We start from the raw sequence: 20,040 nt of genomic DNA, 5'->3' as shown, positions 1-20,040 counted from the left end.
TCATCTTTATTGCCTTTTTTATACAGGGGGATGATGACTGCAATGCCAATCCCCAAGCCCAGAGTGGAGAGTTTCAACCATGATTTTGCAATGTGATAGAACTGATAAAAGGAAGTACTTCTTCACTCAAAGGGTGATTAACGCATGAAATCCACTACCACAGGAGGTGGCGGCGGCTACAAGCATAGACAGTTTCAGGAGAGGATTGGATAATCATATGGAGCAGAGGTCCATCAGTGGCTATTAGCCACAACATATTGATGGAACTCTCTGTCTGGGGCAGTGATGCTCTGTATTTTTGGTGCTGGGAGTGGAGGCACAGTGGAAGGGGTTCTAGTGTCCTGGTCCCACTGGTGGACCTCCTGATGGCACTCAGTTTTTTTGGCCACTGTGTGATACAGAGTGTTGGACTGGATGTGCCATTGGCCTGATCCAACATGGCTTCTCTTTTGTTCTTATGTTTTTATGATAAACACAATCCTGACATTTAATGAAAATGATAATCTTACATTTTCAGACACTGTGATATGGAATTAAAATAGTATATTTGAAGCTTACATCCCTAGAGGCAGCATGGGGTAGGGAGAGAGACACATCAGGCTGCATTCTTCCTTTGCTATTTTGAGTCAGGGTGCCTGGGAAAAAAAGTATTTTGGGATATTGTGAAGCAGAACAGCCATATTTTCTTCAATGCTCCTGGTGCATCAATGCCACGCAGCTTGCAATCCTTTGGGGAGCTGAGTGTGAACCTTGCAATTATCCCCATGGCACAGGTGTTCATTCTCAATGTTCTCATTCTCACTAGACTCTTTTTGAGGCCACAAGCACAGTCAACATCACAAAAGAAGCTTATATAAAATACCCCTAATGCCACTGAGAAGTCCAGAAAAATAGCTGAGTCCACATAGGACAATAAAGGCTTGAGGAATGGGACTAGAATCTTATAAAAATGATAAATAAGGGAATTGGTGTCCATAGCACTGTATTTTTTATTTCTAGCATGATGGCAGAATCATCCTTTTTGTCAGTACTTCTGACTCAACTCCTTCTGCCTCAAACGGAAGCCAAAGGGAATCCTGTCACGTGCAGAATGAACAAACCCATAGACGTCCAACACCAGTATTACCAAACAGGGGACCTCCTCATTGGTGCGATCACTTCTCAGATCTTCTCCAATTCATATGGCTCTGTTCTTTTTAATGAGATCCCCCAGACTGTGCCAATTGAGGAACATATGTAAGAAAGTCATTTTACAATCTTAGAAATTAGTCAGGTTCTTGGAATAAATCATTCATAGGAGTATCCTCCCGAAATTCATTTGAAAGACAGTATCTAGATTCCAAAGTATGAATTCAGAATTCAATTTTGACAAGATTTTGTAGCTGTAAATTTAGTAATAGAATGCGTTCAAATTCTTCTGTGAAGGGATGAATTGAATAGTATGCACTTCACAAGGTATTTGCTGCTCAAGGTTGACATCAAATGGCTATTAATTCACTAAATGCCTTCATACTAAGATAATATTTGCTGACTGTGCAGCGTTATTTGAGAGCAAGAGGTAGGAGTTCATGAAAGTAGGAAAAAGATCATGAAAGTAGAGCATCAACCCTATGCTTTTTCATCTTGTTTTAGGGTAGTGCTAAAGAACTACCAGCACATTCTGTCCTTGGTATTTGCTGTGAAAGAAATCAACGAAAACCCCAACATCTTACCCAACCACACTTTGGGGTTCCACTTGTATGAAAGCCACTTCAATGCAAGGATGACGTATCAAAGCACCCTGAACCTTGTCTTCAGTCAGAATTGGATTTCCCTGAACTACAAATGTGACAGTAAGAATCTGATAGCAGTTATAGGAGGGCTCGAGTCTGAAACTACTCTCTACATGGCCACCATCTTAGGCATCTACAAGATTCCCCAGGTCAGATGAGAATGCTGGGAGTGAAGCATGTGGAGAAAAAGCAAGACCTTAGGTGCAGATTTGAAATGAGAAGAAACAGAGATTTGAATGAATGATTTAGTTTATTCGTGGTTAAGAGAATTAGATGGACAGAGAGAGGAAGTGGTTGATGTGATACAAGAAAAGATTGTAAACATATATTAATGATAACAAAATCAAGTCATACTGCCTGGGACATTATATAACATTTTTTCCGTTATGAACATGGACAAAGATTTACAGTCGATAGTATATAATTGTATGGATAGAACATAACATACATGTGTCTCTTTTCATTTTTTCTCAGTGGGTGAGTAAATGTATCTGAAATCTAAGGAAAAGTTTAATGCCGTTTTTACAGGGGGGTTCAGACCATGAAATATTTTGACATGGTTCATCTGCTTAGACTTTAAATTCCCCCAAGTATCTTGTCCTGTGCTTGGATACATTTAGGGAACTTGATGGTATGGCAGTAGAAAACTAGAGTGCTTTCAAGTGAAGGGCAAAACTCTAACTATTTCATAATTTTCTCATTATGCTACAAAGATTAATTTACTTCATTTAGACCCTGCCTTTCTTCCCTAAAGAGTCTTAAACCACTTGGATTGTTCTTTTCTCCTCCCTTTTATTTTCACAAAAAAAAATATATATGAGGCAGGTTAGGCTGAGAGTGTGTCACTGACTCAAGGATAACCAGCAAAATTCTATGGCACAGTTGGAATTCTAACCTGATCTTCCAGATCCTAATCTCACTGTGTAGCTGTCTAATTGATTTCTTCTTCTTCTTCTCGAAATAAGTAAGCAACATTTGATTTCACAATTTATATCTGGATGCTATACTTCATTGATATTACAAAATAAGAGCCAATGTATAGAGCAACAAAGTAGATAATTTAGATTTGGACTGCTCACTATGTCACAAGCAATACATGTTCATGGGTGTCTTGCGATGCTCAAACAGGAGAGAAGAACTTTTTAAATCAGCTTCTTGGACAACAGCCATGGCAGATAAATAATTTATACCTCAGCCATGATCATTCCAGATGTGTAGTCATGTTAGTTTATATTTGTTTATTTACTTACGTATTTATTTTATTTTTACACTGTGTTCACGCTGAGACTTATTGGATGCTGTGAGCTCTTGCTGACATAAACATTGTTGGTCTTTATTTAACTAAGTACGCATTTGACTATTCTGAACATATGTCCCCTTCACTTTACTGATGACATTTTATTTTTAATCTGGTTTAGGTCACCTATAACTTATTTCCTTCAACAGTGAATGATGAAATTTATCTCTCATCTGTGTATCAGATGGTCCCCAATGAAGCTCATCAGTACTCTGGGATTGTTCAGCTTCTTCTCCATTTCCAGTGGAAGTGGGTCGGCCTCATCGTATTGGGTGATGATCAAGGTGAAAAGTTTGGGCAGACTATGACAGAACTGTTTCCCCAAAATAACATCTGCTCTGCTTTCACTGTAGAACTAGTAATTCAAAGTGAGTTTCTAGACTTCATCCTTATGATACAACAATTTCTGGATGACTCCAAGTTCTTAAGCCACACAGATGTGAATATATTTGTTATAAATGCAGATACTCTTACCATGGAAATAGTGCACTGGGTGCTATTTGCTGTTGAACTGAATGTTATGCCATCCCTTTGCAAGGTGTGGGTGATGACTGCCCAATGGAGTTTCTCATTGGAGACAATACACAGGGTACTGGATGTACAAGTCTTCCATGGTGCTTTATCCTTTGCCATTCACTCCAATGAACTCCAAGGGTTTCAAAGCTTCCTTCAAACAGTGAGACCCTACTCCAACACAGATGGTTTCATCAGAATCTTCTGGGAACAGGCATTCAGCTGTGTCTTTCCAGGTAGCGTCAGGATTGGGGAGACCAATAAAAGCTGCACAGGGGAAGAAAAGCTGGAGAGCCTTCCGGGTCCATTTTTTGAAATGAGCATGACGGGCCACAGCTACGTTATCTACAATGCTGTCTATGCTGCGGCACTTGCATTCCATGCCATGCAGTCATCCAGAACCAAGCACTTGGGAACGGTAGGTAGAGACATTTAATGGAATATGCTTCTTCTTTTTTTTAAGATGAAACTGATAATATGAGAACACAGATTCCAATGTGTGTACTAAAATGATGATTGCCATTAATTTGCTATCAGGATATTCAGAAATTGCTATACTTTACTCATTCAGAAATTCTTATGAGCCTGCTTCGGCGGGGAGGGTGGGATAAAAATCAAATAAAATCAATAAATAAATTAAATAAATAAATAAATTATGTTTCTCTACCGTTGCCTGGAATTTTTATGTTGTCCAGGCATATAGAGATTGTTGCACTATTACTGGGATTGTTTGCACTGTACATGAAGAGCCTCATGGCACAGAGTGGTAAAGCTGCAGTACTGCAGTCAGAGCCCTCTGCTCATGACCTGAGTTAAATCCCAGCGGAAGCTGGTTCAGGTAGCCGGCTCCAGGTTGACTCAGCCTTCCATCCTTCCGAGGTCGGTCAAATGAGTACCCAGCTTGATGTGAAAGCAACATCAACGTCACCCCAGAGTCGAAACTAGTGCTTGCACAGGGGACTACCTTTACCTTTTTGCACTGTACATAGTGATGGTTTGCACTGTATATAACAATGTTTTTTACACAATTAAGGACAGCCCCCCCTCCTTTTTTGTGAAAACTCAAAGTCCAGAAGATCCTTTGATCTCTTCCAGCTGGATATCTTTTCTCTAACTCTGTCATAGGAACACATGAGCTAGATTTGTATCTGCAGGCATGCCTAAGCTTGTAACAAGCTCCTACAGTCTTACGCAGACCTACTATAGTCTAAAACCATTCATTACACTTAGACCAGAATACCTCAGCGCAGGACTGCAGTGCAAGTAGATGCACTCGTTCACTGTACCCTCACAGTCACAGAAATCACACAAAATTCCATCCCTGCATACTTGCAGTCTAGTGCAGAGACTCCCTTGTATGGCCGCGTGATAGTAGCTGGTGCCAAGGTGATAGCCACTGCTACAGGAACACATCTGAGTGATGCCTCTGCCATTTCCCTGAACAGTAACCCCCCCACACAACTTCAACCTATGAGCATTTTGATGGTTTAACACCACTCCTCCACACTACAGAGAGTTAATTCAACAAGCTGTCACACAGCGCTGGGGTCCCTGGTACAGGCTTGGGGGAGTGCCCCTGCAGTGGACATTGGAAGCTGGAGGCAGGATATCCTCAGTCAGTTTGGAGAGCCAGTCTGGTGTAGTGGTTAAGTGTGCGGACTCTTATCTGGGAGAACCGGGGTTGATTCCCCACTCCTCCACTTGCGCCTGCTAGCATGGGCTTGGGTCAGCCATAGCTCTGGCAGAGGTTGTCCTTGAAAGGGCAGCTGCTGTAAGAGCCCTCTCCAGCCCCACCCACCTCACAGGGTGTCTGTTGTGGAGGAGGAAGATAAAGGCGATTGTGAGCCACTCTGAGACTCTTTGGAGTGGAGGGCAGGATATAAATTCAATATCTTCATCTTCTTCAGCTCCAGAGTCCAGAGTATTAGTGGAGCTGCAGAAAGAATTCATTCCCTCTCATTCAGAGTTGCCTTCAATAGAATTTTCTGCAACTCTAGGGTTTTCAAAGAAACCTTAACGAACTGAAAGCCTTCCAACAACAGAGAGAAATGCAGGATATAAGCACTAACTTACAGACACGGAGGAACCACAACAAGAGGCAGTAAGGAAGCAACAAAAGCATTCATCAGGCTCTGACCAGTAGACCATATGCCTTACAACTTCCCCTAGAATTAAAAGGCACTCAGTATGTCCAACTTATTTGTATGTAGGAGAAACTGCTGCTGTGCAGTCACGTCCTAAACAAGATGGAAGGCATGCAGGAAGAAGGCTTTAGCCACTTCCTGTTTTCCTATGCATAGGGTTGTGAACTCTGGTTAGGGAAATTCCTTGAGATTTGAACTAGAACCTAAGCAGGATGGGTCTTGGACCTCAGTGGGGTGTATTTCCATAGAGTCCACCTTCCAAAGCAGCCATCATCTCCAGGGGAAATTATCTGAGTTGAAACTCCAGTCTCTACAGTCTAGCTTTGTGTCATAGTCAAATGCATAGTCAGAGCCATAAATGGTGTGCAGTACAGGGGCTCTGGTCACTTGTTTGCACCTGTCTTTTCTGGACCAAAATCGAAAGGCATGCTGTAGCGACTTTAATCAGTGCATATGCATTTGACTATGGCAGAAGGCTAGAATCTAGGAAGTCTCATAAACATTCTCATGCCTTTAATAAACTGATCATTTTATATAAAACTCTTGTTTGGGTCCTATGTCAACTAGTAAATTGTTTTACTTTTGTATTGTGAGCCTTGATGTACAAATATGCTTGACCAGTGTGGAAGGCTTATTTGGGCCGAAATGTATTGGGTTGCATTAGTTCTGACTTGTATATGTGTATTTATATTCTGTAATGAGGCTAGATTTTGGACCATCAATGTTTTTGACAATAAATTCATCTATTTTTGATATTGCGTAATTATACATATCCGTTTTAGTAATTGGCCATTTACTTGGTGTGTAATTAACATTTTCGGTTCTTGATTTAAAATATCTTGGGTTAAGTTTTCCCCACCCTCCTTTCTTTCTTTTCCCTCCTGGAAGCTCACAACCCCATTTATGTATCCACTCCCTGTATATAATTTGCCTTTATTTCTTCCATTTTAGATTCACCATTTTCTAAGGAGGATTTCATTCAACAACAGTGCTGGAGACACCATATCTTTCAATGAGAACGGTGAATTAATAGGCAGTTTTGATATTATCAACTGGATCACCTTCCCAAACAGGTCCTTCTTAAGAGTGAAAGTTGGGGAAATGGATCCCCAAGCTCCACAGGGCAAGGAGTTTTCCATTAATGAGAGAATCATTAGGTGGCACAGCAGCTTTAACCAGGTAGGAATTAAATGTAAATTCTTGAATCTACTGTGAAATGGGGAAATATTAATACTTTGTTCATTCTTTAGATCTTATTTGATAAATTCCTCTTTGAAACCCTAGACCTTATGGTGATCACTGTAGAAAGTCCATTGAGCCAATTTGGTGTAGTGGTAAAGTGTGCAGACTCTTATCTGGGATAACCAGGTTTGATTCCTCACTCCTCCGCATACACCTGTTGTTGTGACCTTGGGTCAGCCACAAGTTCTTGCATAGGTGTTCCTCTCAAGAATACTTTCTGTCAGAAATCTCTCAGCCCCACCTACCCCCAGGGTGTCTGTTGTGGGGAAAGGAAGGTGAAGGAGATTGCAAGTAGGGATGTGTATTCAGTTCGGCCGAACCAAAGAAACCACCTAATCACCCCTGATTCGGAAGTATACGGCGCCGTATACTTCCAAATCCAATCTGCAGCCATAATACGGGAGCTGTATACGGCTCCCCGTATACTTCCGAATCGATATTCGGAAGTATACGGAACTCCATGGAAAAGGCGGAAAAGGAGCTTCTGCAGCCTCAGGGGGGCTGCTTGCCTCCTTTCCAGCTTTTGGAAGCCTTTTCCTGCCTCTCCCATAGTCTCCCTGGGATCAGGGAGGGAGGGGGAGAGGAGCCCCAGCAGCCAATCCAAGGCATTCATTTGCAAAATGCATTGCAAATGCATGCTTTGCAGGGCTGTTGTGTAGCTGATGGCTGGGCTAATCCCCCAGCCATCAGCAACATTGTTGTTCTTTTGTTTACTTGGGTAGCCAAGTAAACCCTGTTCTCTGGCCAATCACAGAGCAGTGGTATTTTTGAAACTGCTCTGTGTAGGGCCAGAGAACCTTTTTAAGGAGTCTGCCTGGCTGGACTCCATTCCATTGCTGCTGTGTTGGTGTGAGAAAGAGATGGTGCCGCACTGGCCCTTGGCTTCAGCTGCTGCTGCTCTCTCTCAGTCTTGCCTGACCTGCCTAGAGAAGAGAAGACATCTAAGGTAAGACAGTCTTTGGGTTCTAGTTTTTATTTTAGTTAGTAAAAGGACTTTTTAAGACTCAGAGTCCCTTTACTTATCCAGATTTGGGTGGGTGAGTACTGGGTAGCTTATTTGGGGTTAGAGTTAGGGGGTTCTGCTGGAGGTGGGGGCCTGGGGTGGGGGGGTTGCCAATTTGCCCATATCTTACTTTAGTGAGAGGACTTTTAAAAGCGCAGTGTCCTTTTACTTTTTCTGATTTTTTTTTAAATCAAAATCAGGTTTTATTGACATTCCATATAACCATAAACAGTATACAAGTAATAAAACATACAAGTAATAAAACCTATCCACCACCAACCCCAACACCGACACCCAACACCCAACACCCCCCTCAACCCAAGGAGCATAGAGGGTAGTTTTGTAATATACAACTTATTTCCATTATCAATTCTTATTATTTACCCAACTATACAAATTATTCCATATCTTTTTACAGTCTTGTAAATTACCTCCTCTTAGTCTAACAGTAAGAGTATCCATCTCTGCAACCTCTAGCAATTTCTGTATAAATTCATTTCTATCTGGAACTTTTGATACTTTCCAACATTTAGCATAAAGAATTCTCGCAGTAGTAATTGCATATAGCAATATTTTTTTTTCATGTCTAGGAAGATTATCTTTACACACATTAAATAAATATAATTCAGGGGCAAGCCGGGTTTTTATTTTTAATATTTTCTGTATCCACATATTAATTTGGGCCCAATATTTTTTCGCTATTTCACAATTCCAACAAATATGATATAAAGATCCTTTTACTCTCCTGCACTTCCAATAGCTGTTGGAGTATTTAGGATAAATTTTACTCAGCCTTTCCAGCGTTAGGTACCATCTATACATCATCTTGTATATATTTTCTTTATATACAGCGGATTTGGTTAGCCTTAAGTTTTGATTCCATATTTTTTCCCAGTATTCCATCTCAATGCTGTATCCAAAGTCTGTCAACCACTTTACCCAGCTTTCCTTAACAACTTCGCCCTGCAGTTTAATTTCTAAAAGCCAATTGTAAAATTTTGAGATAAGCTTCTGTTTTTCCTCAATTATAATATCAAATTCATATGATGTTTTGATAAAGCCTGTTTCTTTATCTCATTGAAATTTTGATTTAATCTGATTCCTCAGCCACCAGTCTAGTTTGACATTATAGTCTAAATTTAAGTTGAGGTCCGCATCTAATAGGTTTCTGTAGCTATGATTGGTGTCCCATCTGTACAAATTAGGATGGGTGGAAGCTTCTATGGGCGATAGCCAAAGGGGGGTTTTAGAATAAATCACGTTTTTGACTTCCATCCACACTTTATATAGCGATTTTCTGACTTCATGTCTGTGGAATATGTTTTCTCTAGAAGGAGGGGAATACCACAAATAAGAATGCCAGCCTCTGACTAAACCCATGCCTTCCAGAACTAATAATCGTTTATTTTCCAGCGTAAACCAGTCCGAAAGCCACATTAGACAACAAGCCTTGTAGTATAAATTCCAGTCAGGCAGGGCAAGTCCTCCTCTGGGTACGCTATCTTGTAATACTTTTAGTTTGATTCTTGGTTTCTTGTTTTGCCATATAAATATGGTAATCAATTTATTCAGCTGAGAAAAATAAGATTGCGGAAGAATGATTGGTATTGTCTGGAATAAAAATAGGATTTTAGGCAGTATGTTCATTTTGATGGTTGCAATTCTCCCTAGTAGTGAGATATGTAAGTCTCTCCATTTATTTAAATCGGTTTGAATTTCTGTTAGGATCTTGTCATAGTTATCTCTTTGCAGAGTTTTTAAGTCATTCGAAAAGATAATGCCTAAGTACTTGATTTTTTTTCTCATGACAGAACCCTGATTTCCTTTCCAGCAGCTCTATTTCCTCCTTAGTCATATTCTGAGCTAAGAACTTCGTTTTCTGCAGGTTAACTTTAAAGCCAGAAATATTTCCATATTCTTCCAATATTTTCATTAATTGTTCTATTGAGGCCATTGGGTCCTCCAGTATAAGAAGCAAATCATCGGCGTAAGCACGAACTTTATATTTTTCCCCTTAATGTTAGCACCTTGTATTCCCTCATCTTCCCTTATTTTTATTACTAAGAGTTCTAATGTTAGGATAAAAAGCAGGGGGGACAATGGACATCCTTGTCTGGTCCCGCGTTCAATTCTAATCGCTTCTGAAAGATCCCCATTGATACAAATCTTTGCACTTTGTTTGGAATAGATAGCTCTCACTAAGTTTGTAAAATTCGGGCCGCATCCGATAGTTTCTAAAGTCTTCACAATGAGGTTCCAATTGACGTTGTCAAACGGCATCAAGGGCAATACAGGCAAACTGCTTCCCAGGATGTGATCGGTAGTATTCCAAAATGTCCATGAGAAATCTTGTATTCTGTCTCATTGTTCTACCAGGGACAAACCCTGTTTGGTCTTCGTCTATATCTTTTTCAATCTGTTGGACAAGATCGTTGCGAATATCTTATAGTCCGCGTTCAGAAGTGATATTGGTCTGTAATTACGTATTTCTGTGGGGTCTAAATCTTTTTTGTGAATTAATGATATCAAGGCCTCACTCCAAGAAGGAGGGAGATTGGCTGTATCCTGGATCTCCTCTATCAGGGATTTGTAAGGCAGTAACAGAACCTCATCAAAAGTCTTAAACAGTTCAATAGGTAGACCATCTGGGCCTGGGGCTTTATTATTTTTCTGCTTTTTCAAGGCTTCTGTTATCTCATGTATTGTAATTGCGGCTTCTAGAGCATCACGATGTTCTTCTGATATTCGCTTGATCCCAACCTTCCTGATATATTCCTCCTGAGATTGTGAAGTTATCTCTTGTCTTTTATAGAGATTCTGATAGTACTTTTGAACGATTAGATCCATTTGAGATTTTTCTGTGATTTCTTCTTTTTCTTCATTTTTAAGCGATCTTATGGCTTTCTTCTCCCTTTCTTTCCTTAATTTGTATGCCAACCATCTGCTCGGTTTGTTGGCACTTTCAAAATAATTTTGTTTGGTCCACTTCAGTTTCTTCTCCAATTCTTCCACCAATAATAGATTTATTTCATGTTGGATTGCATAAATTTTGACTGCTACTTCTCTAGAGTTTGTATCCTTTTGTTGCTTTTCGAATTTTTCTAAGTCTCTCATTAAATCATTGTATGCTTTCATTCGTTCTTTTTTCCTTTTAGTGGAGTAACTAATTGCGATTCCTCTAATGTAAGCCTTGAAGACATCCCAAATTATTTGCATTGGGGTATCTTTTTTCAAATTATGCTGAAAAAACTGCTTAATATCCTCTTTTACTTTCTCGACAAATGGTTCTTCTTTTAAAATTTGCAAGTTAAGCGTCCAGCGAATTCTACGTATAGAGTCTTTCAGGATAATTTGAATTGGGTTATGGTCAGCATAGGTTTTAGGGTTAATGTTAGCTTCAATGACCGACCACCCCAGAGAAGCTGACAGCCAACGCATGTCCAGTCTGGACCAACACTTGTGCACATGGGAGAAATATGTAAAGTCCCTTGTTTGTGGATTCTTCATCCTCCAAGCATCAATTAGATTGAATTCATCAGCCATCTTAAAAAAAGTTTTCGGAAGTTGGGATCGGTTCTTTTTTGCCTTTGCTCTCTCATATTTTTTATCTTTTTTGATGTCAAATACAGCATTATAGTCGCCTACCATGCAGAAATTTTGCAGATTGTAATTTACCAGCTTTCCATGCAAACTTGCAAAAAACTGTTCTTGGTTGTTGTTCGGGGCGTATATATTGCCCAGGATGATCTTGTTCCCATTTATTTCTGTTTCAATCACAATTATTCTGCCAGATTCATCTTTAAATAGCAATTTGGATGGTATATGTGCTTTCAAGTAGATTGCAACGCCTCTCTTTTTTTTTGTCACATGAGTGGAAAAGTTGTCCTAGTTTTTGGTTCCGAAGATATTTTGTATCTCCCTCCTTTATGTGACTTTCTTGCAAACAGATTATTTGAGCCCCAGTCTTCTGCAGCTGCAGGAATGTACTCCCGGTCTAGGCATCATCTTGTTGTTAGATTACTATCTTCTAGGGTCTCTAAAGTTCTTATTTATGTTTTGGACCCCACTTCTTATTTCTTGTTATCTCCTCCACCACGCCTTCTTTCTCTCACTGCACTTTAGCCTTGCAGCCTTGCAGTCTCTCACAACTTCCCCCACTCCAACTTCCGTCCACTATTCCCCTCCTCTCTTCTCTTTCCCCCGCTTAATCTCTTTCCCTTTAAAGTATCAGAGAAAAGTCCAGACCTTTTATTTCTTTCCTTCGCCCGAATGAGCTTCGTTTCTCAGCAACCGCTGCCGTTACCATCTCTCATTATCAGCCACCATCGCAAGCGCCTCTCTCTTCCCTTCCCTTCCAGACACTCCGCGGCTCGGTTTTCTGGCTTATTGCGGCCCCCGCGGCTCGGTTTTTAACTTGATGCTGCTCTCGGGAGTCTGCCTCGCCGCCGCTTATGTCTCCAAATGCTTCCTTCTCTTTGAACTTCAAATGGACTAAAACTTGTGAGGGTCTGTTGCCCTGTCTGCTCCTAGCCGGCGGCCCAGTTAAACGCACCAGCGTTAGGAGGCTCCGGTCAGAGGGAAGGGGTGAGTTCTAGAGGTAAGCCTCCACTTCCCCCCAGATTCTCTGCCAGCCCCCCAGACTGTGAAACATCCCCAGACGCTTCTTTAGGAGGTGTACTGAGAAGTACCCTCCCTGGAGCCTACTAAAACGGAGTGTTCGCCGGAGCACCGTGAACAAGCTCCGCTTCACAGCACCGTGAACAAGCTCTGCTTCACAGTGCCATCTGGCTACTTTTTCTGATTTGGGTGGCTTGGATTTCTTGGGGTTAGGGTGAAGGTTTTTTGGGGGGAGGGGTTGGTAAAGTTCCTGTATTGTTAAAAGTCAAGTTTTTTACTGTTTTAAAAGCATTCTGTATTTGATTTGTTGCTGCTGTGTTGTGCTGCTGTTGTTCCTTTTCTCTTCTGGTTCTTGGGGGGGCGGGCGCTGTTTGGATCTAATTTTCATTGTTAAAAAGGTCACTTTTTTAACAGTTGAGTTTGTTGGCCTTTTCTCAGTGATCTGTTTGGATCTATTCTCTGTTGTTGCTGATTTTTGCATTCTGTCCTGTTGTCCCTTTTCCTGGGTCTGGTTTGGGGGGGGGGGGGGTTAAAAGTTAAGATTCTTTCTGTCGCATTTTGTTTTTTTAATGACCTCTGGTTGGTGTGGGGGTTGGTGTGGGGGTTGGGTGGGGTGGGTCACTTTCATGTTTTTATAGAGTTTTTGGAGTTTGAGGGTGCTTTTAGTTTGGCTAGTGCCACTAAATAGGTTGCCCTACCAATAAGGGTGTTTTTAGGGATTGTGTTTTTTGAAATTAAAAAAAAAATAATCCAGTTTAGGACTTTATCTTCTTTCAAAATTCAACTAGGCCAGATAGGGGCAATTTAAAAAGATTTTAGGTTTCTCATAAAAGGCAGCATGACTACTAGGCCACATCTCCATTTTAAAAAGACTAGGGTTGCAGTGCATCTTGCTTTCAGTCAGGGCTGGAGAGCTGGTGCATCCTTAGATTTCCATAGGGTAAACCACAGTTTCTCTCTAGTTATACGGGACACCTGATTTCTAGTTTGCAAGGAAATCCGGTTTGTCCCAGGATCTAGTTAGGAGAAGTTTAACTAGGAGGATATAACAAGGATTGCCTTCATTTCAAGGTAGCCTTTTAAAAACTGTAGCCAGGTAGAGACAGGGATGGAGAGCTGGCATCTGTAGATTGTGTGTTCTGTGACAGGGAAGCTGGAATCTTGGTTTTGTGTGGGACAATGCCCTGAAGCTGCATAGAAGTTTTGGAGGCTCTCCTCAAAACCCCCTGCTCCCCGGAGCCACTTTTCCCATGACAATTACAGTAGGGGAAGTGGCTCTAATTGTTTTTTTCTCTCCATTGGGAACAGTGTTCCTTTTGGGTTGCCCACAGATGGGTGCAGTCTTTTTGGGCCAGGGGGTTGCATGCGGGGGAGTCCCCTGAAGCTGCCCTGCAGTTTTGGGGCCTCTCCCTCAAACCTGCCTCTGGTCATAGCCACTTTCCCCACAGCAATTATAGTGGAGAAAGTGGCTAATTGGACTTTCTCCAGCATTGGTGGCAATGGGCCATTTGGGGAGTCCAAAGACAGGGACCCCCCAGCCCAATCTTTTTGGGACTTGGGGGTTTTGTAGGGCAGAACCCCTTTCGGGTTCTCTCTTCATCAAACCCCCTGTCCCCCAGTAGCCTCTAATTATGCCCTATGTTGCCACTGATTTCAATGGCTCATAGGGTATAATGGTGGAATGAGACCCCCTGTCCCAATCTTTTTGGGACTTGGAGGGTGTGTAGGGGAGAGTCCCTTGCAGGTCCCCTGCAAATATGGGGGCTCTCCCTCAAGCGACTTTCCCTCCAGGCGGTTTCCAATATACCCTATTTTGCCATTGATTTCAATGGCCCATCGGGTATAATTGGGCCATATATTCCGAAATAGCCATATATCTCCTATATATACGGCTATTCCGAGTACCGGTATTTGGAAATATATGGTATCCTGAATATTTTGGCCCCGTATATTTCCAAATCCAATTATTTCTGATTTTTTTTTTGCACACCCCTACTTTGCCCCCCTTCCCAAACAGCAAGAATACAGAGCATCACTGCCCCAAAAAGTTCCAATAATATTCTGTGGCTAATAGCCACTGATGGACCTCTGCTCCATATTTTTATTCAATCCTCTCTTGAAACTGGACATGCTTGTAGCCTCCACTAGGGATGTGCATTCGGTTCGGCCGAACCGTAGTTACAGCCGAATCAGTGCTGATTCGGCTGCATACGGAATAGGCTGCAGCCGATTTCCATAGGCGCCCATTATACGGCAGCCGAATAGGCTCGCCGTGTACTTACGAATAGCAAATTAGCTTCTGCAGCTTCAAAGGAGCTGCTTTGGCGCCTTTAGTGGCCTCTTCCCGCCTCTCCCTTAACCTTCCTGGGATCAGGGAGGGGGGGAAGGGAGAAGAGGAGCCCCAGCAGCCAATCCAAAGCATGCATTTGCAAAATGCATTGCAAATGCATGCTTTGAAGGGCTTTTTAAGGAGTCTTCCCTTCCTGGCTGACTCCTCCATTGTTGTTGTGTGTGAGAGATTGTGCAAAGGGCTGGCAGCAGTTTCTGGCCCTTAGCTCAAGCTGGTGCCTGCAGCTCTCTCACTCAGACTTCCCTGGACTAGAGAAGACAAGGTAAGACTCTCTTGGGGTTCTTGTTTTTATTTATTGTTGGTAAAAGGACTTTTTTTTAAGACTTAGAGTCCCTTTACTTAACCAGATTTGGGTGGTGGTGGTGGTGGGGTAGCTTATTTGGGGGTTTCTGCTTGGGGAGGGGGCCTGGGGTGGGGGGGGTTTGCCAATTTGCCCATATCTTAATTTAGTGAGAGGACTTTTAAAAGTGCAGTGTCCTTTTACTTCTCCTGATTTGGGTGGCTTGGATTTCTTGGGGTTAGGGTGAAGGGTTTTTTTGGGGGGGAGAGGGTGGCAAAGTTCCTGTATTGTTAAAAGTTAATTTTTTACTGTTTTAAAAGTATTCAGTGTTTGAGTTGTTGCTTCTGTGTTGTGCTGCTGCTGTTACTCTTTTCTTTGGGTTCTTGGGGGGGGGGGTGCTGTTTGGCCTAATTTCCATTGTTCAAAGGGCCACTTTTGTCCCCTTTTTCCTGGTTCTGGTTTTGGGGGGGGGGGTGTTGTTGACTTATTTGGCCTGAGCTTTCTTGCTGGTGAAAAGGCCACTTTTTAAACACTTGGCCTTTTGTGATTCTGCTGGTTTTGTTTTTTAAATTGCCTCTGGTTGGTGTGGGGGTTGGTGAGGGTGTGTGTGGGCTGGGTCACTTTCTTGTTTTTATAGAGTAGATTGTGTGTTCTGTGGCAGGGAAGCTGGCACCTGGGTGAGAGACCCAGAACCAGCAGGTTTTTTGTGGTTGGCCAGCTCTCCCCATGTTGTGTGGGGCAGGGCTGGAGAGCTGGCATCTGTAGATTGTGTGTTCTGTGGCAGGAAAGCTTGCACCTGGGTGAGAGACCCAGAACCATCAGATTTTTTGTGGTTGGCCAGCTCTCCCCATGTTGTTTGGGGCAGGGCTGGAGAGCTGGCATCTGTAGATTGTGTGTTCTGTGGCAGGAAATCTGGCACCTGGGTGAGAGACCCAGAACCAGCAGGTTTTTTGTGGCTGGCCAGCTCTCCCCGTGCTGTTTGGGGCAAGGCTGGAGAGCTGGCATCTGGGTTTGCTGCAGCCAGGTCTGCAGAGCAGACCTTGAGCAGATTGTGTTTTGTGTGGCAGTGACGTTGCAACTGGGTTTTATATTGCTTCCAGGCCTGCCCTGCAGGGTTAGAGTAGATAGAGGGATGTAGTGCATTTGGGTCCTATAGAGATTCTCTGATGTGGTTAGGTTTGGCTTTGGGTGCCACAGGAATTGGACCCCCTGGTCCAATTTTTTTTCGGCCTTGTGGGTTTTGTGTGGGACAGTGCCCTGAAGCTGCACAGCAGTTTGGGGGGCTCTCCTCAAACCCCCCTGCTCCCCAGAGCTACTTTTCCCACGACAATTACAGTGAGGAAGTGGCTAATTGGGCTTTCCCCATCATTGTTAGCAATGGGCCATTTGGGGAGCCCAAAGACAGGGACCCCCTGGCCCAATCTTTTTGGGACTTGGGGGGGTTGGAGGGGAGAGTCCCCTGCAGGCCCCTGCAAATTTGGGGGTTCTCCCTCAAACCCCCTGCCCCCCAGTAGCCTCTAATTATGCCCTATGTTGCCATTGATTTCAATGGCCCATAGGGTATAATGATGGAATAGGGGCACCCTCTTTGGGTGCCCCTGGAATGGGATCCCCTGGCCCAATCTTTTTGGGACTTGTGGGGCTTGGAGGGGAGAGTCCCCTGCAGGTCCCCTGCAAATTTGGGGGCTCTATCTCAAACCCCCTCCCCTCCATGCGGCTTCAAATATACCCTATTTGCCATTGATTTCAATGGCCCATAGGGTATAATAGGGCCGTATATTCGGTAATAGCCGTGCATCTACCGTATATGCGGCTATTCCGAATGCGGTATTCAGGAGTATACGGGGAATCTGAATTTTTCTCCCCCGTATACTTCCGAATCCGTGTCAATCCGAATTTTTTTTTTTTTTGCACATCCCTAGCCTCCACCACCTCCTGTGGCAGTGAATTCCAAACGTTAACCCTTTGGGTGAAGTAGCACTTCCTTTTATCCATTCTAACCCGACTGCTCAGCGATTTCATTGAATGCTCACAAGTTCTTTTATTGTGAGAAAGGGAGAAAAGTACTTCTTTCTCTACTTTCTCCATCCTATGAATACCTTGTAAACCTCTATCATGTCACCCCACGATCGACGTTTCTTCAAGCCAAAGAGCCCCAAGCTTTTTAACCTTTCTTCATAGGAAAAGTGTTCCAAACCTTTAATCATTCTAGTTGCCCTTTTCTGCACTTTTTCCAGTGCTATAATATCTTTTTTGAGGTGCGGTGATCAGAATTGTACACAGTATTCCAAATGAGACCACACCATCGATTTATACATGGGCATTATGATACTGACTGATTTGTTTTCAGTTCCCTTCCTAATAATTCCCAGCATGGGGTTGGCCTTTTAAATTGCAATCGCACACTGTCTTGACATTTTCAGTGATTTATCTACCATGACCCCAAGATCTCACTCTTGGTCAGTCTCTGCCAGTTCACACCCCATCAACTTGTATTTGTAGCTGGAATTTTTGTCCCCAATGTGCATTACTTTGCACTTGGCCACATTGAACCTCATCTGCCACGTTGACGTCCACTCACCCAACTTCAACAGATCCCTTTGGAGTGCCTAACAATCCTCTCTGGTTCTCACCACCCTTTCTGTCTGGGGCAGTGTTCCCTCTAAGATGAGTTAGTGTGAGCTAGCTCACAATTTTTTAGCCTCTGGCTCACACATCTTTATTTTAGCTCAGGAAAAATGGCCCCAGATCAAACTAATTTATGCAGTAGCTCACAATTTTCATGCTAGTAACTCATGAAGTAGAATTTTTGCTCATAACACTCCACAGCTTAGAGGGAGTTTGGGTCTGGGGCAAGTGATGCTCTGTATTCTTGGTGTTGAGGGAAGCAGTGGGAGGGCTTCTAGTGTCCTGGCCCCACTGGTGAACCTCCTGATAACACCTGCTTTTTTGGCCACTGTGTGATACAGATTATTGGCCTGATCCAACATGGCTTCTCTTATGTTCTTATGTTTCTTTCCTGAACAGGGCTCCCATCATTTCAGAACAACAAGCAGTTGGTTAAAAGATCATGAATCAATAAAGAAAACATAATAAACTTTTATCTCCCTTATCATGAACAGGTTGTGCCCATTGCTCTGTGTAATGAGAACTGCCTTCCAGGTTACAGCAAGAAATGGATAGAGGGGCAACCATTTTGTTGCTATGAGTGTGATCCATGTCCAAAAGGAAAGTTTTCAAATGAAAAAGGTAGGGAATGTCATACCATAAACCTTAGAATTTTAGATGCTGATATAGTGGGGAATCACTTGAGAAAGGGATGACCAGTAGTACAGAAGCAACTGCTGTTTCAGAGTGCCAGAAAAACAAATACAACTTAAAGTGAAGGCACAGTAGAACTGAACAAGTCCCTGTGCTTGTGTGCGTTAGAGAACATAGCGGTTTAGATTGGAACACAAAGCTGTTTTTCCATTGTATATGGTTACATAGGATATTGAAACTTTATGCATGTGGATTTTATGGCTTAATGGTAGGGCTTCTTTATCCAATCCTGGTAGTTCCTTTCATGGGGCAAATAACGAGATGTGGAATGGAATTGTACAGCCGTATCTCATCATATCTCAGAAGCTAAACTTGGAAGGGAGAACACCAAGGATGACACTGCAGGGGAAGGAAATGACAAATCACCGCTGCTTAAACACTTGCCTTGAAAAACTCATCAAACACCATAGCTCAGCTGTAACCTGTCAGCAGTTTACACATGTAATTCAGAGTCACCTTTGTTCTGATAAGCCAGGCTAACAGGGCCTGAAAAGCCAACCGCAAGAGCAGCAGATGGTTAGGGCAGCAGAATAAAGGAGATCAGTCTCTGCAAAGGACAGCAATGGCTAACCAGTTCTGCTTCTAATTTGACTTAAAAAAAAAAAAAAAGCCTTGCTGGGGTTGCAGCAATTCTGACAGTTGAAACAATTCAGCATTTATGTGTTTAATATTGGCCTTGGTTGTAGCCAATATGGCCAGAGCTGATGCATAAAAGTGCCTCTTACAAGCCAGACTCAACACAACTTGACTTTAAAGTTATGTCTTGCTTTTGGAATGTGTTGAACTTGCCTATGGCAGCTAAAGATGAAGCCCGAAATAAGTCATCTCAGACAACTTCTCCAAGCAGTTCTTGAGGTATCAAACACATGGTCACACACATAAACCTCATCAGTTTACACCCCAATGCCATACCTATTTCAGTTCTCGCTGAGACATTGGCATAATATGTAATTTTTGGTGCATCTGCTGCAGAGCTTATCCTTCTGAATTTTCTTTTCCCTACCCGAAAATTACCAGCATTTTCCCATGTGCCCATATTCTTCCCTTCAGAAGAAATGGGGGGTTAGGCATGCAAGTCTTTGGGTGGGGCCTGGGGATCCTCTGGAATTTCAGCTCATCTCCATAGTGTAAACATCAATTCCCCGCTTTTGAGGGTGGACATGACAACATTGAACTTCACTGATGTCCCTGTCCTGCCCATACTCCATCCCCAAATCAACAGAAGTTGCCAAACCTGTATCTGACAATGTTACCCCTCCCTCCTCTGCTGGTTACCAACATTAACCTGGCAATCCTGGGGGTAGTGAAGCAGCAAAAAAATGCACCTTGCCTTGACTGAAAAATTACATTGAAACAACTCTGATGTATTGAAGGATTATATATATATATATATATATATATATATATATATATAGTGTGTGTGTATGTGTGTGTTTCTGTGTGTGTTTCTGTGTGTGCATGCACCTGGAAGTCATGTGAACCTCTGATGACTAACCCGTAA

The sequence above is a fragment of the Heteronotia binoei genome, chromosome 15 (assembly GCF_032191835.1).
Source record: "Heteronotia binoei isolate CCM8104 ecotype False Entrance Well chromosome 15, APGP_CSIRO_Hbin_v1, whole genome shotgun sequence".
Lineage (NCBI taxonomy): Eukaryota > Metazoa > Chordata > Lepidosauria > Squamata > Gekkonidae > Heteronotia > Heteronotia binoei.
Note: the sequence above shows the minus strand (reverse complement) of the source record.